Source organism: Protopterus annectens, chromosome 12.part0 (assembly GCF_019279795.1).
Source record: "Protopterus annectens isolate FY-2018-M chromosome 12.part0, PAN1.0, whole genome shotgun sequence".
Classification (NCBI taxonomy): Eukaryota; Metazoa; Chordata; order Ceratodontiformes; family Protopteridae; genus Protopterus; species Protopterus annectens.
This window is the reverse complement of record NC_056746.1, coordinates 1,548,564,334-1,548,576,355: the sequence shown is the minus strand read 5'-3', so window position 1 is coordinate 1,548,576,355 and position 12,022 is coordinate 1,548,564,334. Positions and strand designations below refer to the sequence as shown.

Below are 12,022 nucleotides of genomic sequence, written 5' to 3'. Positions count from 1 at the left end.
CAAATAAAAACTTTATAACATATTGTATACCTATTTCATTTGAAATAATGGTAAATAATGATGTAACGTCTAAGGTAACAAGCCAGAGCTTACGTAGCTCATTATTATTAATTCATATATACAATACAGATAAGTCATTTGTGTCTTTTATATAGCTGGATTCAGCAAGCCCTGCACGGTGTGCAGGACTAGTGCAACAGCTCCAGCAGGCAATATATCTGCCATGCAATCCAGGAATAAGCTGTAGGGATGTGTATGAGCCCTCCTGCAATAGTCCTGCATGGATTCAGTCCCTGTATGCAAATTACCCCATCTGCAGGTGAAATCCATGCAAATGGGGTGAATTTGCGATCCAGGAAGCTGGAAGCCAGCCATGCAGGTCTAGTGTAATCTGTAGAAATGTACTCCACCAGTAACGGAGTACATTTCTGCAAACTACAAAACTGAGCCATGACAGCCCCAAATAAAAGGTGGATATTATGTACAAAGCATGCCAATGGCCAATTATAAGGCCATTGGCAGGGAAAATAGTTGCAAAACTAAAAAAAATCAACTTTTATTTTTATTTTTTGCCGATCTCAGCTGTTTAAGCACAGGGCAGTGGCACGTAAATGGGACTGGGTGAAAAATAAGAAAAAAAAAACTAAAATAAGCATTCTAACCAAAATCACTATTTTGTCATTATACTCAATGGCAAGCAGAAGACAACATGGACAGTGAATAGTGATTCCTAAGGGGGTAGTCTCAGTATGGGACATGTAACTATGCATCAGCAGGCAATCCCATGCAAATGAAGGGAATGATACTGAATCTCAGATTTCCCCTGCATGCTAGTCAACACCCAACAGTGTAAGAGCAGGAATAGCTTGGTGCAAGCCTAGGAGTTAACTGACATCATGGGGGGGGGGTGTCAGGCATACTGTAAGCAGATTACAGCCCTGTGGCTCAGGTTTGCCCTTAGCTTAGCAGAGCTAAGCAAGGGGGTGTGTCCGAGACTGCCTAGCATTCTTTACATTGCCTAAGCAGTTGTGTGTGCCACGCACCAGGTTTTAAAGGGGAAAAAAAAGTAAACCAGGAAATAGCAGCTCTGTGCACATCTGAGCACTGTATTTGTGGGGTGCACCCCCCGGCTTAAACAGGAAGGCAATGGGCAGGGAAAACAGCAGTAGGAAGGTAATCTGGGAGAACTAGCATAGCTGGCAGGTGAAATGTATCAGAATTAGCCAATTACACAGGCAGCAGACCAGCACAGCCCAGAACACTACTATAAACTATGCAAACCCCTATCCCTCTGGTTTTTCCCACATACTCTACACCACCGGTGTATACAAGCGGGGAACTTTTAACAAACAAAAACAACAAAATGATAGGGGCTGCAATAGCTATCATACAACAACATGTGGAAGAGGCTGAGGGTAGTGAGGATGTGAATGCTGTTGACCAACCCACAGTGAGGAGACAGGGACGAGTGTACAGACCCAGGGTAACCTACCAGGGGCTACATGAGCTGGAGATAGTGGAGCGATATAAGGTGGACAGGGACCTCCTACAGCAAACTGTTGACCTGTGCCAGCCATGCCTCACACACAGAACTAACAGAGGGGAACCCATCCCAGTGGTTACCAATTATGTGTAGGCCTAAGAATACTAGCTACAGGTACCTTCCAAAGGCCAACTAGGGATATCATGGGGATCTCACAGGAATCAGCATCCAGGGTACTTCACCAGTTCCTGGATACCATGTCAACACATGCTGGTGAGCATGTATATTTCCCCAACATCCATGAGTCATTGGCCAGCAATATGCATCTCTTCCAGCAAATAGCAGAATACCCTGAGGTAGTGGGTGCCATAGACTGCACGCACATATGCATCAAAGCACCACCCGGTGAGCGGGTTAGGGTCTACATCAACCACAAGGCTTCCCCTCCATCAACTGCCAGGTCATGTGTGATGCTCAGAGCCTAATAATGAATGTGTGTGTTGGCTGCCCTGGAAGCTGTCACAATTCCCACATCTGACATCTGATGCAGCTGTACCAGAGATTTGCCAGTGGGGACATCCCTTACGGTCACCTAGTGGGGGATGTTGGTTACGCACTGGAGCTGTGGCTGATGACACCCATCAGAAATGCACACTCAACCGAACAAGAACTCCATAATGAGGCACACGCACAGATCAGAATTATAATAGAGCGTGTGTTTAGGATGCTCAAGCCTTGCATTACTCACCAGCTACATGTACTCAAATTGTCATCGTATGTGCCATGCTGCATAATATGATCCTGCAGAAACAGCTGCAGCAGGAACACAGCCCCCCCCCCCACCAGTGCCAAGGCCTGCACAGACACAGAGTGACTTGGAGGAGAAAAAACTTGAGCCTGTCCCAGTAGGCAGAAGGAGGCATGCCCAGTATGTCCTGGCCTTGGCAAAGAGGCAACACATAGCACATACACTGACACAGGAGGGGCCCAGGGAATGACACCTCTCTCTGACTCGCACATAGAGTAAAAGGGATGCCAAACATGACACTACCTATGCCCAACCATGTGTAGGGAGTGTACTATGTGCATCTGACATAGGCAACCTGCCATCACCACCCTCAATACTGGCACACCCACAAGGTAAGTCACTCAACTTACCAATTGCTGAATGTTGTAGTATGTGTTGTTACCTCTATCTATGGTATGGATGTGAGCATGCAAGAGAATCATGTGGTTGAATGGGATGCCAGCAGATAGTAGACACCTATAGTGGCAGCATGAGATCTGTAACAAATACTGGTGTCACCACAGTAGCTGGTACTACACATGGTGACAAAGCCCACTGCAGGAAATGTGCTGGGCCACATGTGGGTCCTTATAACACACACATACCAGTCAGGGAAGTTCACATACCCAACAACAGTCACAGCCAGCAGGCCAGGTGTAGACAAACACAAACAAAGGCTGTGCTAAAGCCTCTGAATGATGCCTATGGGTAACCTCCCCCTCCAGGCCTACACATATAGACTACATCAGGTCAGGCAGTGGGATGTTAGTTCTGAAGGGTAGGATGTCAGAAACTAATATGTAGATCAGTCAAACATAAGACCTTTAGTACACTGATATGCCACTAGTCAGCATGATAGGTTAGAAAACAGAATGAAATGGAGTACCTGACATACCAGTACAGTCATAGCAAATGTGTACAGCTGTCAGGTGTGCCCCCCAATCCTGTGTAGCAATGTAGAAGCAGACAGGTATGCCCCCCATATCCCATGTAGACATGTAGTAACAGTCAGGTGTGCCGCCCCAATCCTATGTCAAAATGTAGTAACAGTTAGGTGCCCCCCCCAATCCTGTGTAGCAGTGTAGAAACAGTCAGATGTGGCCCCCCAATCCTATGTAGAAATGTAGAAATAGTCAGGTGTCCCCCCCTAATCCTGTGTATAAATGTAGAAACAGTCAGGTGTGCTCCTCCCAATCCTGTGTATTATTGTAGAAACAGTCAGGTGTACCCCCCCCAATCCAATGTAAACATGTAGTAACATGTATGTGTAGGTATAATACCAGTGGAGTACAGAAGACCAGAGGTGGGCAAGGTAGCAGGATAGCTTGTAGGATTTATACACTATGCAGGTATGTGTGCGTTAGGTTGGTGTGGTGCCTGGGACAGTCTCGCCCATGACCTCACTAGTGCCCACTACATATTGTGTGAGAGTGGTCAGTATGTATGCATGTTGAGGTTTGACCTGGTGGCCATTGCCTACTACTGCCGATGACAGGTCCAAGTCCTCACAACTGCAGTGCCAAAGACAATTCCCCCAGTATAACTCATGCTAGCAGTAAGCCATTGTAAATGTATGGAGGTAATATGTGTCACCATCTGGAAGATCGACATGACATGGCTGTTGGGCTAGATATACAAGCAGTACACAGGGGAAAGTACCCCAGACATACAGTATATAATGTGTAACTGTGAAATGGACACCCCCTTTGAATTGTATGTACAGGTATGCATCACATTATCTGGGCCTGTAGCAGGGAATACTGGTGTTGTCTGCCCAAACACTTGCAGATCACAAAGGTGATAGGACTGATGTATTGGGAAACAGCTGATGTATGTGCACATGCCAGCATAACTGGAATGCCCCATACATATATGTGAGTCAGATGCAAGTAGTGCCCATAGCACACATGCACCAAGCTCACTCAAACACCACCCACAGGTACCTCTCTGGTCATATCCCTGCTGTTGCAAATGGGTATAATATGACCCCTACCTGTATATGGCAATAGCGAAAGAATGCAGCATGCAGTTCAGGTGTCCCATGCAGGTGTGTCCCTAGCTGTAGGTAGCAACCTGCCAGCTTCCCCACCACCTGATCAATACTGATAGAAAGCATTGGCATGAACACCTAGCACACCTACCCTGTCACCCCAGGGGAATATACTGTATAACGGTCTGGGACTGTAGGACTGACAGAATGCAATGGCCTGCCACAGGTGGCCTGCATCACCACCAAATGACCTAAAGGCCTCTGCCAAAGGCCTGTGTCTTACACGTACTGCCAATGCATGTTATGTCATGGACACACAAATAACAACATACACTCCACATAAGCCATATGCAAGGCCATGTAGAGAAACCACAGTAACATGTCCACCATGTCCCACTGCATGAACTGTGGACCAACACCAAAACACAGCTGTGAGGAGGTGATAACCTTAGGGAAAGTATCAGAGAATGTATGTATAATGTATGGAAGAGGATAGAATAATGGGGGGGTGAGCATGGGCAGCATGGAATGTGCAAGGTCTGGCACACAGGTGTGTGCACACACTATCCCTGGCTGCAAACACATAAATGGGTGGCTACAAACTTGCCATTACACCACAATAGGGGAAATGTCCTGACTTATGACCCCTGCCTCTGGGTAACCTGTGTGAATCTATACAGCTTTGAGGTTTTGCCACAGCAAGATAAGGCCATACTGTCATGTCGAGGGATGTACAGGTATGGGATCCTCTGCCAGCACTGTACCAAGGTGCTGAACTAGATACACAGATCCAACAGCAAGTGTCTGCAGTTCCCCTTCCAGAATGGCATAACTTTCCATGAATATGTAGGCGTATGCCCACAATAGCGGACACAACTGCATTCACCCTTCTTCTCCAAGACATCACTGTGAGCAAGAATGCCCACCTGAGAGTACTTGAGGACATAAAACATCACAGTGTATAACAGTACATATGTCTGAATATCTCTGCTAACACCAGTACCATGTAGTAGAAGAGCACAGACACAATCACCTACAGTACACACTATCCCTTGCACAGTTTGACCCCATATTGCCAAATGATCTACAGATACCCTGCAGGTAACAGTTTGCTACCTGTAGATATACAACACAAAGGTCTGCACTGGAGTACAAATTACCTGGAATGGAGCCACACATTCAACACAGAAGGGCATACTGGGCATGCACACAGACTTTGAGAAATGAAGGCAATGTCAGACAACAACATGCTGAAAGGTCACACTGGGCATGCTCACACACTTAAACAAATGAAGCCCATGTCTGCCAACAACAGTGGACCATACATATCTGACAGTTGCAGATGTTAGTGCATATACTCTTCAGTATGCACCAGTCATACTTCGCACACATATTGGATAGGCATACAGACATATATCCAAAGACAATACACTATAATATGCCAAAAGTAGACATACATAGATGTGTGGAAGAGAGTGACTGTGACAAAGAGACATCCATCATGAGTCTTGTCCCACACAGCACACAGCCAAATGGCTACAAATACATGATGTGTAAATTTCACTTACTGTAGAAATTAGCCACTGGTTTCCATCAGCATTACAGACTATGTGGTGCAAGTGCTAACTGTGCAACATGACTGTATAAGGCAGTAGTCATCTAGCAGCTGTATACACGTAGCTGTGGAATATTACCCTGCATGTGCCTACATGTGGTGTGTCAACATCTAGATGAATGGGTTATGGCCCATACACACACACTGCCCTCCCCATAGCCCTACTTTGACAAGCCTGCTGATGTCATCCACTTTGAAATACACCTTCGGGAATGGAGCTGCCCAGTAATCTCTGTGGAGCATCCTAAAACTGCATAATGCTGTAGTGTGATAAACTAGTTAGGAGTTTTAATCCCAGACATGGCAACTATGTGGTGTGTCTCTGTCTGTGTAGGGAGCAATGCGTTTTAGGCTAGTCACACTCACTACAATTCAAATGCCCTACTTTGGCAAGGCTGCTGATGTCACTCACTGTGAAATACACCTTTGGGAAAGGTGTAGCCCATTAATCTCTGTAGCACATCCTATAACTGCATAATGCTGTAGTGAGATAAACTAGTTAGGTAGGAGTTCTAATTCCAGACATGGTAACTGTGTTTGTTTGTGTGTGTGTGTCTCTGTCTGTATAGGGAGCAATACTTTTTAGGCTAGTCACACTCACTACAATTCAAATGCCCTACTTTGGCAAGGCTGCTGATGTCACTTACTGTGAAATACACCATTGGGAAAGGTGTAGCCCATTAATCTCCGTGGTGCATCCTATAACTGTGTAATGCTTTAATGAGATAAACTAGTTAGGTAGGAGTTCTAATCCCAGACATGGCAACTGTTTGCGTGTGTGTCTATGTAGGGAGCAATGCTTTATAGGCTAGTCTCATTCATTCAATTCAAATGCCCTACTTTGGCAAGGCTACTGATGTCATTCACTATGAAATAGAAGGGTGTAGCCCAGTCATCTCTGTGGTGTGTGCTCTAACAGCATAATGCTGTAGTATGATATAATATTTTGGTAGGGGTTCTAGTCCCACACATGGCAAGTGTGGATGTTTTTGTGTGTGTTTCTTTGTTTGTGTAGAGAACAATGCATTTTAGGCTAGCCACACTCACTACAGTTCAAATGCCCTATGTTGGCAAGGCTGCTGATGTTATTCAGTGTGAAATACACCTTTGGGAAAGGTGTAGCCCAATAATCTCCATGGTGCATCCTATAACTTTGTAATGCTGTAGTGTGATCAACTAGTTAGGTAGCGGTTCTAATCCCAGAAATGGCAATTGTGTGTGTCTCTGTCTGTGTAGGGATCAATGCTTTTTAGGCTAGTCACACTCACTACAATTCAAATGTCCCACTTTGGCAAGGCTGCTAATGTCATTCACTCTAAAATACACTTTTGGGAAAGATGTAGCCCAGTAATCTCTGTGGTGCGTCCTATAACAGCGTAATGCCATAGTGTGATATAGTACTTTGGTAGGGGTTCTAGTCCCACACATGGCAAGTGTGAATGTTTGTGTGTGTGTTTCTTTGTGTAGGGAGCAATGCATTTTAGGCTAGTCACACTCACTACAGATCAAATGCCCTACTTTCGCAAGGCTGATGATGTCATTCCATGTGACATACACCATTGGGAAAGATGTAGCCCAGTAATCTCCATAGTGCATCCTATAACTGTGTAATGCTGTAGTGTGATATAGTACTTTGGTAGGGGTTCTATTCCCACACATGGCCAGTGTGGATGTTTGTGTGTGTGTTTCTAAGTCAGTGTAGGGTGCAATGCTTTTTAGGCTAGTCACATTCACTACAATTCAAATGTCCTCCTTTGGCAAGCTTGCTGATGTCATTTATTGTGAAATACACCTTTGGGGAAGGAGCATTCCAGTAAACACTGTGGGACATCCTATAACTGTGTGATGCTGTAGTGTAATAAACTAGTTAGGTAAGAGTCCTAATCCCAGACATGGCAGGTGTGTGTGTGTGTGTGTGTGTGTGTGTGTGTGTGTGTGTGTGTGTGTGTGTGTGTGTGTGTGTGTGTGTGTGTGTGTGTGTGTGTGTGTGTGTATGTGTGTGTGTGTGTTTATCATCCCTATCCTGTGTGGAAGTGGCTCTGAGTGTTTAACAACTGGACTCATTTTGGAGTGGGTTTTGCAAATTTATTATATGGTGGCCCTATTATATGTCACAATTACCCATCTTACAAGGATAATAGATGTGAAATAGCCAAGAAGCTGGGATGGCAATCCATACCCCTGTATTACACAGAGAACACTCTCAACTCATGTCTCATACACAAACACACTTGCCTAGACAATATCTGCTATGTTGGTAGTACCCTGCATATTGCCCACAGATAGTAATCATGGTGTGATTGCAGTGGATGACATAGTGAATGGCACCCTGTCCATCAGTAGCATATGCACAAACATGCAGACAGTCTTCCTTCACTATGCTCCCCACTGGACACCTGCAACAGCTGTGGTGCCATCAAATGTGACCCAGAAATGACATACTATGCCTTAAGCACATGCCCTGTATGGACAGATGCCGCTGACACCAGGGAATACCTGTATCATGCTACTAATGTAGGTGCAGGGTCAACCTGCTGTCCATTACCTGTTCCCATCACATGAGGCCAGGACAGGCACATCTGATTATAACAATCTGTGTACAAAACATGGGCCAGACACCACAGGTAAACTTCCACATGTCACTGTATATGCATGTGGGATGTGTGCACATCCCAGACAGCATCCATGTCATGGACTAAAGAATACATACATTGCAAGCATCGAACAGCAATGGTCACACACAATTGTTACCCAGGTAACTGGATGGTGAATACAATACCCACCTGTGTGGGCCAATCCAGACACTACACCCCAGAGCCACACTGCAGACCATTGTCATGTGGCCTGATGCCAAGGTATACCCTTCACCTAGCCTTGTATAGCCTTCTGGCACAGTCAACGACTATGCACCTGTGAAGCGATGCACACATGCATGTCAGTACTGGCACCCTGTGTCTGTGTGTGTGTGTGGTATATGATGCTTTTGACCACATTCACACTCACTACAACCCCCATTGGCATACTGAAGCATGCTGTCTGATGTCAGACACCTCCACATACCCTTTTCCCATATAACCTCCATGTGATACCTGCACAGTACTGTATTGTGGAAAACTAACTAGTGAGGAAGTGTATTCCTGACCCTGCCAAGTGTGTCAATGTGTGTGAGTCCTTGAGAGAGTGTGGTTGTGTTGACGCTGACACCTGTCTATGCAGACAGGCATGTGTACTACACCTACCGTATCGCTATCATATCACTGTTGCAGATGTCACTCACCATCACATATATGTTTGGGGAGCCACTCAACATGTAAGCTATGTGGCGCATCCAATAACTGCATAGACATGTGATAGCAATACATGGTCAATCAGGGGTTTGATACCTTGCACTGGTAGGTGTGTGACACAAACCTCTTAGGTTTTACTCTCCCACCCCCTCCCTGACTTATTTTTGCCTCTGTCTGCTTCTCTCACTCCCTCTCTGGTGGATGTGGAGAACTACACCTGCTTTGCTTAGGCAGCAGCATGTGTTTTGTGATGCTCATGATCAGCTGATCATCTCTGCATGAATTGCCACCCTCTTCTAGCTGATTGCATGTGGAACAGCTGTGGTAACATTCCTAAAGCCAATTGCATGGAAACACACTCCAATATCTAGGAACATCATGTTGGTTTTGGGCCTTTTCATTCACTGTGAGCAAGACCTAGATCTGGAGTTTGGCAAACAGCATCACAGATGGATTGGGGATTCACCTCTAACAACATACACTGTGGAAACAGGCCAACACACAGGAGAGGGATGTGCCTGACATGACTACATAATGTAAGTGTTGCTGTTCTGCATTTGGAGTAATGTTGGTTTAACAGGGTATGTGTAGATATGGCTGGTCTACATGTTTTAATACCTGTCATGACAGTGCTATGTTTCTGAGGAAATCCCCATCTGAAGGGTCATCTGCAGACTGGGCAGTGTGTGGTGTCTTTTGTTTCTTGTGTTACTCACAAAGCACCTGTCTGTGAACTGCAGAAGCATAGTGTGAGGATTGCAGTAAGTACATGGTGACAGCCATGAAAGTTACTGACTTCATATCCCTCATAGGACATATGCCACAACAAACCCTGTTACAACAGTAACTGTATGAGGTTATCACAACAACATGTCAATACTGGCCCTGTGTTTGTGCCTCCAGTCACAACTCTGTCAACCATTGTACATATGTTATGCAATAAGAGGTGCATATGTTCTGTACACCATAATTTATTGACATCATATCTGATAACAAACCAGTGAGATATCAAACTGCTACACATGTTATGTATAATATATTTGAGGACATAACCTGGGCATTCTGTGGTTGTGGGTACAGTGCTGAGGTCTGTGTACCATGTTTGTAGGGCCAAACGCACACATGTCCCATACCACAGACAGACATCGGACCACACTGTGTAGTGGCCCAGTATATGTAGGGTTAGTGTGTGAGTGGCACATATGAGGATGGTGTTGATCAGATAGGCCATATACTATAACATTACGCTAGCTTACCATATATGGCTGTGGCTGTGTTCACATTTGTTGTGGTTATGCACTTTCACACAAGTGTCTGTTACTCTGTGCTGTGACATGCCTGTAGAGCCTGCTATATATGCAGGTACATGTGTATTCCCCCATAAGAAATGTAGGCCAGTGTTGTGGCAGTCTGCTTGTAGCCTGCACAGTGCTTTGTTACATGCCTAGCAGCTTAGTGGTACTTACCCAGTGTGATGTTATGTCCACATACTTGCCAGATGTACTGTTGCCAAGCCTCCATAATGGTCATGTATGTCAGACAAAGCAGTGGGATGCTGTACAGACGTATGCCACTAACTAGTGGGTAGTATGTGGCCATGGCACCTCTGTACCAGTGGTTATTATGTGTCAGGACAGACAAAGGTGTGTGAATGCATGGCCTATGGAGGCAAATGTATATCAGTATTTACCTGATATACCCATCTACATGGTTGTTAACATCCACATTGTCAGGCTTGGTCCACATGTCTTGCACTAAGGGGTTCTGTATATACCTCTGGACTGACCAGAGTGTGTCAGACTGTCCACATTTATTGGCCATATCTCTGCTCTAGTCCACAAGATCATTTCTGTACTGGCAGTGGTACTGTACTATAATGTCCTTAGGATGTCTGTCAGTAGCCAATGGCACACATGCATACCTCCCAACTGTCCCGAAATACTCATTTTTACAGAGTTTTGGGGTCCAAATGAAGGGGTTCCACGATTCCGGAGTGGCACCCCTTCATTTCCAATTTGTTTGCTTTTGTTTTTTTTTTTTTTGAATTTTCGTGCTGTCGGAGCCGACGTCATCATGTGCGCAATGACGTCAGCTCTGTCAGCGCTACCAGCCAGTCGGAATTGAGCTTAAGGAGCTCACGTCATCATTTCCAGCTGGCTGCGAGCAGTCGGGAATTAAATAGCAGCACTAATGGCAGTTTCTGAAACTTTCTGTGCTTTGCTGTCGAGAAAGAAAAATGCTGGCTGGCTTTTCATATGCTGCCAAGAGAGGTGCTGGCTTTTGCGAATGCTGCCATTTTCGGATGGAAAAATGAGAGAGGGACTTTGAGAGGTGCATTTAATTGTATGGTGGATAGAAAACTAACATCAGCAAACTGATTTGAAAAAATTCAAGACAGTTACCTTTTTGGAAGACATCCTTAAGTCTAGGAAGTGGAATGTGAGTATGAAAGTCTGGAGAGGCAAGTCACTAACTGCATTTACATAGAGACGGTCAGGTGCATACACAGAGCTCTTCTGGAAAGGCAGTCCAGGCAGGTGCTGAGGCGTGACTGAGGTAGAGATCTGTATCAGAGGGTGCAGTTCTAATACACATTTACTATGTATGCATTTTTCAATAGTGAAGAGCAAATTTGAAAGCAGTGTTGGCATGAGGATCTGTACGCACTGATGGGATACGATCTGTGGTAAAATAATGTTATGCAACTCATGCTAGTAGCCTCAGTGCTGCTTTTCTTAACAAAATTGTCCCTTTTTCTTGTTCTGCTGTTATCCCAAACACCTCTGAATGCCTTTGACAAATTACAATATAATTATGGTTCAGGCAGTATAGCTCAGGGCCGACTTTTTCTGTGCAGTCG

The 12,022-nt window shown here is 45.1% G+C and overlaps 1 protein-coding gene across 1 annotated transcript in view; it reads left to right on the top strand.

Moving 5' to 3' along the window:
- LOC122817287 (medium-chain acyl-CoA ligase ACSF2, mitochondrial-like) overlaps positions 1 to 12,022 on the top strand; it is a 1,325,947-nt gene that overhangs the window by 1,045,628 nt on the left and 268,297 nt on the right. The gene's annotated exons all lie outside the window — the stretch shown is intronic.